The sequence below is a fragment of the Acinonyx jubatus genome, chromosome B4 (assembly GCF_027475565.1).
Source record: "Acinonyx jubatus isolate Ajub_Pintada_27869175 chromosome B4, VMU_Ajub_asm_v1.0, whole genome shotgun sequence".
In the NCBI taxonomy this organism is placed as follows: Eukaryota; Metazoa; Chordata; class Mammalia; order Carnivora; family Felidae; genus Acinonyx; species Acinonyx jubatus.
The window spans coordinates 119,562,970-119,579,230 of NC_069387.1; the positions used below are offsets into that span (position 1 = coordinate 119,562,970).

A 16,261-nucleotide genomic window follows, 5' to 3' on the forward strand; every position below is an offset into this window, starting at 1 on the left:
GTCCCGGGCGCGCAAGGTGAAAGCCAGAGGATAAAAAATATTCAAGGACCCCAAGTTTCTCCTGCTTCTATTTTCTTGTTGAAAGGGCTTCCCAAACAGGGAAATTCGAATTTTCCTTTTAAATTCTGACCCCCAAAAGTGGCGAATCTGTCACCCAAAAATTCGAGTTGGGCCTCGATGCAGCAGCCAGTCGACTGGACGCAGGCATCGGGTGCAGCGTGGCAGAAGTTGCAGGTCCTGAAGCGTCCTGCGGGGGCGAAGCACCTTTCCTTGGGTTCTCTCTCCCACACGGAAATAGGACTACGTAATAATAATAGGAAGAGCCCCGCGCCGCCAATGCAAAGCAGCCTTACGCCGGAGGTCGCTAACTGGAGTTTTTTAGTGTCGCATTGGCGTGCTGGGTCAGCGTTAGAGCCCTTCACTCCGTTCTTCCACCTAATTCTGAGCACCTGACCAGCTTTGTGTGCTTGGCAGTGCGGGCGGGCTGGTTCCTTCCAGGGGCGTCTGTCGACAGTAATGCCGGTTTTGACAGGGAATTGTATTGAGAGAAAGGAAGCAGTACTTGGACGATGGGAAGAAGGGATTCTCCTAGACTGTAATTTTTTTTAAAGGTTGAGCGTGTGTGTCTTAATTCGTAAAGGTACACAGAAAAGTAAACCGATCCGTAGCCACAATACCACAGTTCTCCCTAGAAGTCACCACTGTAAACTCTTTCTTGGGTCTCCTTCCAAATATGGTTTTGGCATTTTATGTTTTTATTTATAATAGAGATTTTCATCCATTCAACAGAAGTTTATGGACTGACTTTTGTTTCAATTTTCAGACCTCTCTAGCTGCCTAGGCATTGAAACTAGACCTGCCTGTTGCCCTCGCCTCCCTTCCCCGCTTCTAAATTATAAATTCACAAAATCGCTTCTCGGCCTTTTGGCTAAGATCAAGTGTAGCATCTGTCCTTACCAGTTTAATAAATTCACAGAATTTTTCTTGCAAGCGAAGGTTTTACTTGTTTTTTATCTTTGTTCTGTTGTTTTGAGAAGGAGAGAGTTGAGCGACTCTTTATCTGAACACCTGGACCTTTTTTAAGGCTGTGTGTTGTAAGCATTATAATGTGCCAGCTGTTGGACTTCAGTGGGCTGGGATTCCACTGACCTTTTTCTCCTGTTCTTCATCCTCTTCCCCTGCCTGTCTTTGCCAAGATTAGCTGCTGCCACTTGGCAAATCTTGACCGTTGCTACTTAAAATTTTGTCCGTGTCAGATTTCCAGTATAATGCATGCAGTTCTGTGAAAATACAAATTCCCTTTAAAGAACTAAAAGGAAGGGCGCCTGGGTGGCTCAGGCGGTTAAGCGTATGACTTTGATTAGAGCCTGGCATGGGGCTCTGTGCTGACAGCTCAGAGCCTGGAGCCTGCTTCAGATTCTGTGTCCTCTCTCTCTGCCCCTTCCCGGTGCACTCTCTTTTCTCTTTCCCTCTCTCTCTCTCTGCCCCTTTCCAGTGCACTCTCTTTTCTCTCCCCCCCCCAAATAAACAAACATTAAAAAAAGAGGAACTAAAAGGAAAGCTATGCTGTAAACTTTATATTTGCAGTGTATATTCTGAACCAAATAAGCAAATGAGACCTACCTATGTGAAGACACTGTGTGAATTGAAGTGCTGTCTACAAATTTAAAACCATTGTTAATACTATTGGATGGCATGTCAGCCTTTCATAATGTGTATTAAGCACCTAATTAGAAGTCACTTTGGAAACAATAATATGATAAAACCCAAACAAAAGGGGAGCCTGTGTGGCTCAGTCCATTAAGCATCCCACTCTTGATTTTGGCTCTGGTCATGATACCAGGATGGTTAGATTAACCCTCATGGGGTCAGCTCTAATAGTCAGTAGCCTGCTTGGCATTCTTTCTCTCCCTCTGTCTTTCTCTCTGTCCCTCCCTCTCTTTCTCAAAATAAATAAATAAAACTTAAGAAAAAAAACCCTCTGCAATTGGATCAAAACTTTATTTTTTACATTTACCCATTTAACTGTTTGTTAAGATTTTATCTCATTTCCTGGTTGCATCAAAAACTCTTCTCCATTCTCAGCAAACTTTGACCTAAAGAAAAATCCCAAAATATTAGGATGTTATCTTTAAAGTTTTTCTAATGTAGATTTAGGACAAATAAAATAACTTTTCTGACCACTTACTGTGCTCAAGGCCTTATGCTACACCTACAACATAGTCTAAAACAGTACCTACTCTCAAGGTTCTAACTTTTAGAGGCACTCATTAACCCAAGAGCATTTAAGTCCAAAAATGTAAATAATTTTACAAAGTACCTTGCCAAATTTATAAATAACAAAACCATAAACAGCTTAGGGAAACTTAACTAATATTTATTGGTGGTATCATCTCACTTCTACCTTTTCCCTTCTCTCAATTCTCAATTCCTAAGACTAGAGCAGTTCCTACTTTCATAGGAACACAATTTTCAATGTGTAAAGGTAAGGTTGTGAAAAGTAAGATAACAAAGCTACCATTTTACGTTTCTTTTCTGATATTAACTAAAGACATTACAAAGTAAAGATACTTATCTTTAGGACAACATCATTTTTTTTCTTTTCTTTTTTCTTCTTTTTTTTTTTCAATGTCCTTTTTCAAAATGTAATCATTCCTATTAATATTGGCCTGGTATTACAGTTCCTGCTTACTAAAAAGAGATACTTGAGGAAGCTGAATTATAGCAGCATGCTAGAATTAAGGCTAAATATTTAGTTGTAAGTCTATGTAATTTTATTCTTCAGATAAGCACATAAAATTGACCTCACCTTTCAAGTCGTTGCTCAAATGTCATCCTATTTAAAACTGCAACCCACCCAACATCCTCCTTATCCTGATTTTTTAAATTTTTTTAACGTTTATTTTTTTATTTTTATTTTTTAAAATTTTTTAACGTTTATTTATTTTTGAGACAGAGAGAGACAGAGTATGAACGGGGGAGGGTCAGAGAGAGGGAGACACAGAATCTGAAACAGGCTCCAGGCTCTGAGCTGTCAGCACAGAGCCCGACGCGGGGCTCGAACTCATGGACCGGGAGATCATGACCTGAGCCGAAGTCGGATGCTTAACCGACCGAGCCACCCAGGTGCCCCAACGTTTATTTATTTTTGAAAGAGACAGAGACAGTGTGAGCTGGGGAGGGGCAGAGAGAGGGAGAGACAGCATTCGAAGCAGGCTCCAGGCTCTGAGCTGTCAGCACAGAGCCCAGTGCAGGGCCGGAACTCACAAGCTGTGAGATCATGACCTGAGCTGAAGCCAGACACCCAACCAACTGAGCCACCCAGGTGTGCCATCCTCATCCTGATTTTTTAAAAGAACTTGCCACTAAACATAATTTACTTGTCTATTATGCCTATATTTTGTCTACTTCCTCTCACTAGAATGTAACATCTATTAATGCCAATATATTTGTTGTTTATTTTGTTCACTGCTTTGTCCTAATACTTGGGCACTAAACATATTTCTTGAGAGAATTTGCTGAATTATAAGTTTTTAAGGCCAATGCCATAAGTATTAGTTAACATAAACATATATTGTGCAATATTATTAAACTTGTTTCCTAAAGTAGGCATATCTAAACCACCTGTCATAGTTTGATAGAGGCCAAACTATCATATTCAGATAAAGAAGGTTGTTGGAGCACTTGGCTGCTTCAGTCAGCAGAGCATCCAACTCTTGATCTCAGGGCTATGAGTTTAAGCCCCGCAATGGGTGTGGAGCGTACTTAAACAAACAAAAGTTGTCATATTTGAGAAGAAGCCACCAGGTGGTGGTATTGCTTCATACTAATTCTCCATAGACCGATCAATTGGTCCAATTTATCAAAAGCTGAGTGGACAATTTAATCCTTTTCAAATCTCATGGTCCAATAATAATTAACTAAATTTTAAAATGTGAATGTTTTAATGCAGTCCAAGCAAGCAATACAAGCTCAAAACTCCTTTGACTCTAAAATCACAATAAGATCAAGTAAGTTCAGAATTTTAAAGCTAGGAGGAACCTCAATTCCTCAAAACCACCTCAATTACAGATGTAGTAGAAACAACCTAAGAAACAGCCAGGAAAGCAACCCTAATCATTTGACTTCCAGGCCTGGAGTAACTAGATTATGATGCTTTCTGTAACTGAACCATAATCTATCTATTTGGTAAATTGATATTCATACACATGACCATGACTCAAGAATCTGTAGTTTCCAAAGCTGGAAACTAAACATTTCTATATGTTCTATTACCTAGTGGAAGTTACATTCTTTTGCTCAGATCTTATTCTATGAAGCAGAAACCTGTGAAATATAATAAGTATATGATAAACATAAGCTTCAAAAGGGCTTATCATACTGTGTATTTATAATTGTATTTTAAACTAAGGAGCATTTTAGGGTGTCTGGGTGGCTCAGTTAGGCATCTGACTCTTGATCTCAGCTCAGGTCTTGATCTCAGTGTTGTGAGTTCAAGCCCCACACTGGGGTCCACACTGGGCATGGAGACTACTTAAAAAAATAAAAATCAAAATAAACTAAGAAGCATTTTGAAATCATAACTAGGTGTGTGATTTTCACAAAGCAAGATTTCGATTATATTTCACATGTTTCTTTTCAATGACATGCACTTTGCCAACATTGAAGAGTTTCTCTTTAAAGGTTATTGAGATGTAATTCACATACAATAAAATTCACAATTTTTAAATGTTTATTTCGAGAGATAGAAAGAGAGTGCACTCAAGTGAGAGAGGGGCAGAGAGAGAGAGGGAGGAAGCGAGAGAATCCCAAGCAGGCTCCGCACTGTCAGCACAAAGCCCATCGCAGGGCTAGAACTCACAAACTGTTGATTATGACCTGAGCCGAAATTAAGAGTCAGACACTCAACCGACAGAGGCACTCAGACACCCCTACAAGTCACAATTTTTAAAAATATTTTAATGTTTGTTTATTTTTGAGAGAGGGAGAGAAAGAGAGAGTATGAGCGGGGGAAGGGCAGAGAGAGAGCGGGACGGAAGATCTGAAGCAGAGAGGCAGATGCAGGGCTTAAACTCACAAACTTTGAGATCATGACCTGAACAAAGTCTGATTCTCAACCGATTGAGACACCCAGGCACCCCCAAAATTCACAATTTTTAAGTGTACATTAAGTGACTTTTAGTATATTCACAAGGTTTGCAAAGATCGCCCAAATTTCAGAACATTTTCATTACCCTAAACAAAAACTCTGTACCCGTTAAGCAATAATAACTTCCCAGTCCACCCCTCCCCTAGCCTCTTATAACCTGTAATCTATTTTCTGTCTCTATGAGCTTGCCTATTCTAGATATTACATATAAGTGGAACCATACAACATTTGTCCAGTATTTGTCTTATTTTACTTAGCATGTTTTCAGAGTTCATTCATGTTATAGCATTTATCAAATACTTCATTCCTTTCTATGACTGAATAATATTCTGCTGTATATGCCATGTTTTGTGTATTCATCAGTTGATGGACATTTGAGTTGTCCTCGTTTTTTGGCTATTTGAATAATGGTGCTATGAACGTTTGTGTACAAGTTTTTGTGGGAATATATGTTTTCAGTTTTGTGGAGTATAAACCTAGGAATGGAATTGCTGAATCATATGGTAACTCTTATGTTTAACTTTTTTTTTCTATGTTTAACTTTTTGAGGAACTACCAAACTGTTTTCCAGCTGCATTGTTTGCTGAAACTGTTTTCCACGATTTTACATTTGCATCAAGAATGTTTCAGGGTTCTTATTTTTCACATACTCACCTATACTTCTTTTCCACTTTTAAAATTCTAGCCATCCTAATAGGTGTGAAGTGGTATCTCATTGGGGTTTGTTTGTTTGTTTGTTTGTTTGTTTGTTTCTGAGTAGGCTCCACACCCAGCATGGAGCCCAACCTGGGGCTTGAACTCAGAACCCACATCAGGCTCTGTGCTGACAGCTCAGAGCCTGAAGCCTGCTTCAAATTCTGTGTCTCCCTCACTTTCTGCCCCTCCCCTGCTTGCACTCTGTCTCTTTCTCTCAAAAATAAATAAATGTTAATAAATTTTTTTAAGTATTCCTGATGACTAGTGATGCTGAACACCTTTTCATGTGCTTATTGGCAATATCTATATTTTCTTTAGAGAAATGTCTATTCAAATCCACTGCCTATTTTTTAATTGAGTTATTTGTCTTTTTTATTGTTGAGGTGTAAAAGTTTTCTGTATGTATTCTAGATATTAGAACTTTATCAAATATATAATTACAAATACTTTTCCAATCCTGTGAGTTGTCTTTTCAGTTTGTTGATAGTGTCCTTTGATGCACAGCTTTTAATTTCGATGAAGTCTGTCTTACCTATTTTTTCTTTTGTAGTGTGCTTTGCATGTCAAATCTAAGAAGCTACTGCCTAATCCAAACTCATGAAGATTTACACCTATATTTTCTTCTAAAAGAAAAGTAAAACAAACACCCCTAAATCTGGTTCACTTTTCCAACTTTCCTATTTCTTTGCTCAGTGATCCAAATTCTATCTTGCCTTACCATCTCTGGTTAATACAGACTTGCTCCTTCTTCTGGCCCTTCACAGTGACCAAACCCTTCCCATTCTTCCTTTACTTCCTACTCTTAGACAGTAGCCACTTAACTGATCCATCTTTTTCTCCCCACTCTCAAATACCCCTAAACATCACCATTTTCATCTAATTAAAGTCTAGCATGTACTAGGTACTCAATAAACGTTAACTGAATAAAACTCATGTTAATCTCTCTATCATAAGCCTTTAAAACTCATTGCACAAAGATGTTTATAACTGTTGGTTACTTACTTTTACAGAAGATTGTGGGGTTCTTAAGGGCAAGGCCTTTCTTACTCTTCTATGTATCCCCAATGTTACCATGTTGGAGTTCAGTAAATGTTTGTTGAATTCATAAATGGATGAGGCCTGAGCTTCTTAACATGGTATTCAAAAACTTACAGAGTTCAATCCAACTTACTATCTCTCTCCAGTTTAGGCAAACATTGTGAATTGAGGTTGGGGGGTGGGGTACTCACTGTTTCCAGGACCCTCTAGATTTTAGTTCTAAAGTAAAGTTTACCACTATTATCAGAGAAGACACCTACTTCTCTGTAGTTCTCTTCCTCTGCAAAATGAAGGATTGGACCACATTAGAGCTTCTCAGACTTTAACATATACACAAAGCACCCAAAGACCTTGAACATGCAAGATCAGATTCTGATCCTGTGTTTCTACTAGCTCCCAGGGGATGTTAATGCTAATGGTCCACAGACCGGCCACCCTTCAAGTAATTATAAAATTTTGTCCTCTGCAACCTTTTTAATATCTTCTGGACATACCTTCTGCATGACTGACACTATACCATTTTGTATATTGCCTCTCCTCCCTGGGATGCTTTCTCCATTTATTTCCTCCTATTTGAATCCAACCCATCTTTTCAGGATCTTACTCCTGGGCAAAGCTTTCTCTGACTGCTCTAGTGCCCCTACTCAATCTTTTTTTACTCTACTAAAGTATCCAGGGAGCCTGGGTGGTTCAGTTGGTTAAGCATCATATTCTTGATTTTGGCTCGGGTCATGATCTCACTGTTGGTGAGTTCAAGTCCCACATTGCACTGTCAGCATGGAGCCTGCTTGGGATTCTCTGTTTCCCTCTCTCTCTGTCCTACTCTCGCTCATTCACACTCTCTTTCTCCTTCTCAAAACAAATAAATACACATTAAAAAATTATAAAATAAATAAAGTATCCATTATTGGTGCTTCGTGTTTGACCCATCATCTACAAATAATTATTGGTTAACATTGTTTGTATGTGAGTACCCAGTTATATCCTTCTTTTTCTTTATTATGAGGCTCAACACAATGCCTCACATATAGGAAGTACTCAACAAATCATTGTTGAATAAATGAATGAATGAATGACTCACTTCAGCATTACTACTCCAGAGAGAAATCAAATGTTTTACTGTACTATATTGTTCTTTTCCAGAATATGGAGGAAAGAGCCAATATGGAATTTCCCCAGTCTACCTAAATGAGGCAGTTCAATCTAAACAACAATTTGATCTTTTTAAAAATAAATGATATTAAAATATCTAAAATGAATTTATATTAAAATACAAATTTCTCCCTTTAGTTTCTGAAACAATGAAATTTGCTACCTCTGTTTCTGTCCCAATTTCCAAAACCAAATGCACATAATATATTATATGAGAAATATAATGAGAGCTTCACATTATGTGGAATAAAAGATTGGTCCTATAGAATATGAATTGGTATTTTATCATGATTTCAATATCCTGGTTAAACAACCTGCTTTACGCCCAATGCCATGTTGCATATCAAATAATAAAGTAAACTCTCTGGTGAAAAACAAAGAATCCTTCTTATTGATATAGAGAAGTTGTTTTAAAGTTAAAATAAGGAAGTTCTTTGAATATTGCCTAACTCACTATTGTGGGGAAAAAAAAGTTAGAAGCATTTCAGAACAAAGTACCCTATTTTGCATTTCTATTAAAGTTTTTTTCTTAACTTGCAAAATTGTTTCATAAACTAGACTTTAACTCAAATGTCAATTTACCATTTTTGACAAGAGAAAAGAGCTATATTGTATATTATCAAGTTTTTGACCAGATAGATGTTTGAGTTATAAGTTATCAGACTGTAAAACTTCTTGATAGACTGTGAAACAACAGCTCCACAAATGTAGAGCACTTTAATCACGGTTATGCGTAAGGCATAACACTTCTGCAAAATGCTGGAAAACGTGAGCTAAGTGAGTACAACTAGTAAAAGTGCTGTATCACTTGAATGGAGATATTAGTCTTACTTTTAGTAGGTTTTAGTAATCTAAATCAGTGTGTTTTATTTCAATTCCAAAGGATTTCCATTCTTAATTTAGTTTGCCCACTTCTGATGGGAACGTCTCTTCACAAAATAAATAATAAAGTGAAAAGTCTCAGGAAGCAGACATTAATAGTGATTTTTAATTATCTTTATTTTATTTAGTTCTCTAGCTCTAATAAAATATTTATGGGAAGAGGTTATTTTTAGCTCAGGCTTTGCAAAGCTCTCTGTCACCTCCCAATCTGAGTTCATCAGAATGAAGCAACACAATATACAATTGATGGATACCACAAGGGCTAAGTAGGGGGTTTTGTTATTAAAAATTGTCATCTCCATAGAATCTGAAAGAACATTGAAGATCACTGGGGCCAGTCTCCTCATTTTACAAGTGGAGACACCGCGGCCTTGATGTCACCCAGCTCATTGGTGAGAGTCAGGCTTGAACTCTACTCCTTCTCTTTAATCCATGGTCCTTTCCACCTTTTTAAGTGAGACATAGGAAAACTATGAATGGTAAGAGCATCAAGAAACACACATAAGGGCACCTGGGTGGCTCAGTCGGTTAAGCGTCATACTTCAGCTCAGGTCATGATCTCATGGTGTATAGGTTCAAGCCCCGCATTGGGCTCTGTGCTGACAGCTCAGAGCCTAGATCCTGCTTCGGATTCTCTCTCTCTCTCTCTCTCTCTCTCTCTGTGGGGGAGGGCCCCTGCTCACACTATGTCTCTCTCTCTCTCTCAAAAATAAATAAGAATTAAAAAAATTAAAAATGAATAAAAATTAAATTAAAAAGAAAAAAGAAACACACGTAAATGAAGGAGGTAGCCAGTCTCTTATGGGCTGTCTGCAGAGCTCTGCCATTTGATCCACACCCCACTCAGCTCTCACTTGGTTGGCCATCCTTGAGAGACTCAAAATTCAACCACTGACTGGAAATTACTAGATGGTAATTACACAAATAGAACTTCTCTAAATGTGTCTCATTACCTGTATTTGTCACTGGGTAACCACATTTTTCCATTTTACTTCATTCCATTTTCATAAAGAGCCCTATAAAATATACATTATTATTCTCCCACATTTTAAAGACAAAAAAATTGCAGCTTAGGTTAAGTAATTTACGCAAGGTGCAGAGCTAGAATGTGGCAGAGCTAAGATTGGATCCCGAGCTGTTTGGCATCAGAACCAGGCCTCTTAAGCACTATTGCGGTGTGCTGCTTCTGGGAAAAAAAAACTGATCTACCCAAAATAAGAAACGTCCTTATTATTTATAAAAAGATATGTATATATGAAAATATTTACATGTTATTTTCTAAATGATGTGTTCTTTTTGTTTTATTTGGGATAAATAGTAATAGTCAATATGAAAGAGTTCAGCCTAATTTATCAGTCATTTTCAATTTAAATTTTATTTTTTGCAATGCATAGTTACTTTAAGGATAACATATGTTGGGGTGCCTGGGGGGCTCTTGGTTTCAGCTCATGTCATGATCTTGCAGTTCATGATTTCAAGGCCCGCATTGGTCTCCACACTGGCAGTGCGGAGCCTGCTTGAGTTTCTCTCTCTCTCTCTCTCTCTCTCTCTCTCTCTCTCTCTGCCCCTCCCCTGCTTACACGTGCTCTCTCTCAAATAAATTTAAAAAAAATTTTAAGTTATACATGTTTATGTATCCAAAAAAATAAATTCAAACAGTACAAGAGTAAAGAATGAAAAATCTCTCTCCTACTCTGACTTCTATACCCAGAGTCACCTTCTCAAATCAATCACTATAAATGGTTTTGTGTATCCTTCAAAATGTATTCTATGCATATACACATATACAGGTATGTCTCACTTTATTGTGCTTCATTTTACTGCATGACCCTGGGATCTTGATCTGAGCCAAAATCAAGAGTCAGATGCTCAACTGACTGAGCCACCCAGGCGCCCCCCTCCCTTTTTTTGTGAGAGACAGAGTGCAAGTGGGGAAGGGGCAGAAGGAGAGAGAGAATCTTAAGCAGGCTCCATGCCCTGAGCTGAAATCAAGAGTCCGACCCTTAACTGACTGAGCCACCCAGGCACCCTACATGTGTCTCACTTTAAAGCAAAAGCTAAAAATGATTAAGCTTAGTGAGAAACGCATGTAAAAAGCCAAGATAGGCCAAAAGCAAGGCCTTTTGTATCAAATAATTAGCCAAGTTGTGGGGCGCCTGGGTGGCTCAGTCAGTTAAGTGTCTGACTTTGGCTCAGGTCATGGTCTCACAATTCGTGAGTTTGAGCCCTGTGACAGGCTCTGTGCTGACAGCTCAGACCCTGGAGCCTGCTTTGGATTCTGTGTCTCCTCTCTCTGCCCTTCTTTTGCTCTCTCTCTCTCTCTCTCTCTCAAAAATAAATAAACACTAAAAAAAAAAAATTAAAAAAAATAATTAACGAAGTTGTGAATGCAACAGAAAAGTTCTTAAAGGAAATGAAAAGTGTTACTCCAGTGAACACACAAATAATAAGAAAATGAAACAGCCTTGGGGTGCCTGGCTAGCTCAGGTCAGATCTTGCGGTTTGTGAGTTCAAGCCCTGTGTCGGGCTCTGTGCTGACAGTTCAGAACCTGGACCCTGATTTGGATTCTGTGTCTCACTCTCTCTCTGCCTCTCTCTCTCTCAAAAATAAGTAAACATTAATTTTTTTTTAATAAAAGAAAATGAAACAGCCTTATTGCTGATATGGAGAAAGTTTTAGTGGTCTAGAAAGTTTAGTGGTCAAACCAGCCACAACATTCCCTTCAGCCAAAGCCTAATCCAGAGCAAGGCCCTAACTCTCTCCAATTCTATGAAGGCTGAGACAGATGAGGAAACTGCAGAAGAAAATTTGAAGCTAGAAGAGATTAGTTCAGGGGCACCTGGGTCACTTGACCAGTTAAGTGTCTGACTCAATTTCAGCTCAGGTCATGATCTCATGGTCCGTGAATTTGAGCACCATATCAGGCTCAGTGCCAGCAGCTCAGAGCCTGCTTGGGATTCTCTCTCTCCCTATCTTTCTTCCATCCCCAACTCCCATGAGTGTGTTGTCTCCCTCTCTCTCTCTCAAAATAAATTTTAAAAAAGAAGAAGAAAAGTTTAGTTCATGAGGTTTAAGGAAAGAAGCTGTCTCAATAACGTGAAATTACAAGGTGAATAGCAAGTGCCAATATAGAAGCTGCAACAAGTTATCCAGATCCAGCTAAGATAATTAATGAAGGTGACTACACTAAACAACAGATTTTCAATGTAGACAAAACAATCTTCTATTGAGAAAAGATGCCATCTAGGACTTTCATAGCTAAAGAGGAAAATAAATGCCCGGTTTCAATGTTTCAAAGGACAGGATGACTCTCTTGTTAGGTGCTAATGCAGCTGGTGACTTAAAGTTGAAGCCAATTCTCATTTGCCATTCTGAAAATCCAAGGGCCATTAAGAATTATGCTAGATCCTTTCTGCCTGTGCTCTCCCAATGAAACAACAAAGTCTAGATGACAGCACATCTGTTTACAGCATGGTTTTCTGAAGATTTTAAGCCCACTGTTGAGACCAACTGCTCAGAAAAAAATATTTCTTTCGAAACATTACTGCTCACCGACAATGCACCTGTTCACCCAAAATCACTGATGGAGATGGACAATGAGATCAATGTTGTTTTCCTGCCTGTTGACACAACATTTATTCTGTAGCCCATAGATCAAGGAATAATTTAGACTTTCAAGATTTATTATTTAAGAAATACATTTTGCAAGGCTATAGCTGCCATAGATGGTGATTCCTCTGATGGATCTGGGCAAAGTAAATTGAAAACCTCCTGGAAAGAATTCACCATTCTACATGCCACTAAGAACATTTTTAATTCAAGAGAAGAGGTCAAAATATCATGAACAGGAGTTTGGAAGAAGTTGATTCCAACTCTCAAGGATGACTTTGAGGATTCAAGACTTCAGAGGAGGAAGTAACTGCAGATGTGGTGGAAATAGCAAGAGAACTAGAATTACAAGTGGAGCCTGAAGATGTGATTGAATTGCTGAAATCTCATGGTAAAACTTTAATGGGTGAAGATTTGCTTCTTATGGATGAACAAAGAAAGTGGTTTCTTAAGATGTAATCTACTCCTGGTGGAGATGCTATGAAGATTGTTGACATTACAGCAAAGGATTTAGAATATTACATAAATTTAGTTGATAAAGCAATGGTAGGGTTTGAGAGGATTGATTCCAATTTTGAAAGAAGTTCTACTGTGCATAAAATGCTATCAAACAGCATCATGTGCTGCAGAGAAATCATTTGTGAATGGGAGTCAATCAATGTGACAAACTTTATCGTTGTCTTATTTTAAGAAATTGCCACAGCCACCGCAACTTTCTACAATCACCAGCTTGATCAGTTAGCAGCCATCAATATTAAGGCAAGCAGCAGCAAAAAGATTACAACTCGCTGAAAGCTCAGAGGATGGTTAGCATTTCTTAACAATAAAGTATTTATTGATTAAGATATGTACAATTGACCCTTGAACAACATAAGTTTGAACTACATGGGTCCATTTATATGCAGATTTTTTTTTTATAAATACAGTACAGTACTATAACATATTTTCTCTTCCTTGTGATTTTCTTTTCTTTTCTTTTTAGATACTGAATTTTTTTTAAGTACTCTATGCCCAACGTGGGGCTCAAAGTCACAACCCTGAGATCAAGAATTGCACGTTCTGCTGACTGAGCCAGCCAAGCGCCCCTCTTCCTTGTGATTTTCTTATTAACATTTTCTTTTCTCTAGCTTGCTTTATTGTAAGAATATAGTATATAATGTTTATAGCATTCAAAACATACGTTAATCGACACTTGTCAGTAAGACTTCTAGTCAATGATAGGCTATTAGTAGTTAAATTTTGGAGAAGTCAAGTTAAACATGATTTTGGACTGTATGGAGGGTGGTGCACCTAAACTCCACATTGTTTGTGTCAACTATACATTGTTTTTATATGTAATGCTATTGTACACTTAGTAGACTATAATATAGTTAAATATAACTTGTATATGCACTGGGAAGCCAAAAACTTCATTTTACTTGCTTTATTGTGATATTTGCTTTATTGTGGTGGTCTGGCACTGAACCTGCAGTATCTCTGAGGTGTGCCTGTATATGTACATTTCCTTTAATATAGATGGTAGCATTATATTTACACTGTTCTGTATGTTTTTACACTTAATGTATCTTGGCAAATGTTCTATATCAATACATGTAAATTTACCTTATTCTTTTTAAACAGTGGGAAATTGTTCCATTGCAGAATAATAAGAAGGTGAAAATTCATTAACATCAATAAATAGTGTTTCTTGGGCTCTATCCTGTATGTGTGACTGGAAGATTTCCAGCCCCACCCTGCAAATCCCACAGATCTATCCTATGAGCCTCCAAGAGATGAAGAGAGATATAGGTGAACCCTCTGGTGCCATCAACAGAGAAGTTCATACCATGCTATTCACAACACAAGACAGCATGGCATTTCTTCCCCTGGTAGTTCCACTAAAACTTTTGTGTCAGAGCAACTTGTCCAGTTCTTGATTTTGACATGACACATAAGCCCTTCAGATCTGAGTAATAAATAATATGCAACACTCAAAAATGTCTTTCTTCACCAGTAATTCCCTTGGAATAAGTCTTCCTATAAAGTTCCTGGGTCTTTCATGCAAACAGATCTCTGGTAGACCCTCTTCAGCTAAAGTCCGAATATTCCCAGTTGAGTCCATTTAGTGAGACTGTATTCAGTGGCTCAAGATGAGTCACACATGCCATCCTATCTCCACTGCTAAAAACACACAATGAAGCACTCCTATGGAGTCCTCTTGCCTCACATGAGCCTTATTGGCATGCATGGTGAAAACAGACTTTTATTAATGGACATCAAATTTGACATTTATTAATGGACTTCAAAATTGATGTATTATTGCCATTTACGGCTGAGAAAAGTGAGGATAAGTATAACAGATGGAAAAAAGTGAGTCTGTGGTGTTCAAGCAGGGAGCAGATATTAACTGATATTAAAGTCTTCTGTTTCTCCAGACTGCCTTCCCAGGGCTGGGGAACTCCTCCATCCACAGCCATTTCAAGTACAACTTGAAATTAAACTTTTTTAAAGCTTTTTCTTCCTTCCTTCCTCTCTTTCTTTCTTTCTTTCTTTCTTTCTTTCTTTCTTTCTTTTTCTTTTTTAAAGTAATCTATATACCCAACATAGGGCCCAAACTCATGACCCTGAAATCAAGAGTCACTACCAACTGAGCCAGCCAGGTGCCCCTTCTTTTAAATTCTATGTTCATCATGGGCAGCTATGTGCCCTTGAACACTACACGTTTCATTATTTATTCATCCATTCACTGAACAAATATCATTAAGACCTGGTGAAAGGCCAACCATTGTGCCTCGTCCTGGGGACTTACCTGCAAAGGAGAAGAACGTGTCAGTTTCAACATATAAACAAGTAAATAAACAAGGTATCTATAGATTGCAATAAATGCTATGGAAGAAATGGGTAGGATAATGTGATCAAATGTTACTAACTGGAAAGAAGGGGCTATTTTAGATAGAAGGGTCAGGGAAGGTCTTGAAGAAGGTGACATTTCAACTGAAGTCTGAAGGGTGAAAGATGAGAAGGAGCCAGTCATGCAAGGACTAGGGAACAAGTGTCTGGGCAAAGTGGACAGCAGCTACTTGATCTTTCCAGTTCACTTCAGCATGGCACACTGTTGAACTCAAAATACACTTCTCAAATGAAAATGAATTCACATTGCTTTGCCAAGTGCTAAAACATATTTTAAGGCCAACTATTACCTGACCAAATGCTATTTAAAATAATACACTAAATAATAGTTTCTATTATTACATTATTTATTTATCTTTATACATTTTCTAATGTGTATTATAAGGGATAACCTCTATTTGATATTGACTGAGGCAGCATAATATATTCCTTCAACAAATATACATCAAGTCCTACTGTATGCTAGATCTTCTGCTGGACTTGGTGATGAAATAGTGAAGCAAAGAAAGCTTATGTGAAATGAGTACTGGATTGACATTGGGTTGGGGTCCTTAGTCCCCTCTCCCATCAAGGCAGTTTTCATGTGCTTTATACACATGACCTTCCATATGAAAGTTTATTATATAAATGATTTCACTGATAAAAAAGGAAAAAGATTAGAAAATCACAGGCTCCCCAAAGTCCTTTCTGTAAAAGTAGATATACATATTATTGTGGGGAAATTTTTATTTTCCTTAAATTCCTTAAAAGCTACATGTGGACATTATGTTTGAGACAACTCAAGAATCATATGAAATAAAGTGAATTACTTTGCTTGAATGGATGAAAAAGTCATATTTACTTTT

At 37.9% G+C, this 16,261-nt stretch overlaps 1 pseudogene; it reads left to right on the forward strand.

The window, feature by feature from the left end:
* The first annotated feature begins 908 nt into the window (after positions 1 to 908).
* LOC113602932 (uncharacterized) lies at positions 909 to 1,079 on the forward strand (annotated as a pseudogene).
* The last annotated feature ends 15,182 nt before the right edge of the window (positions 1,080 to 16,261 follow it).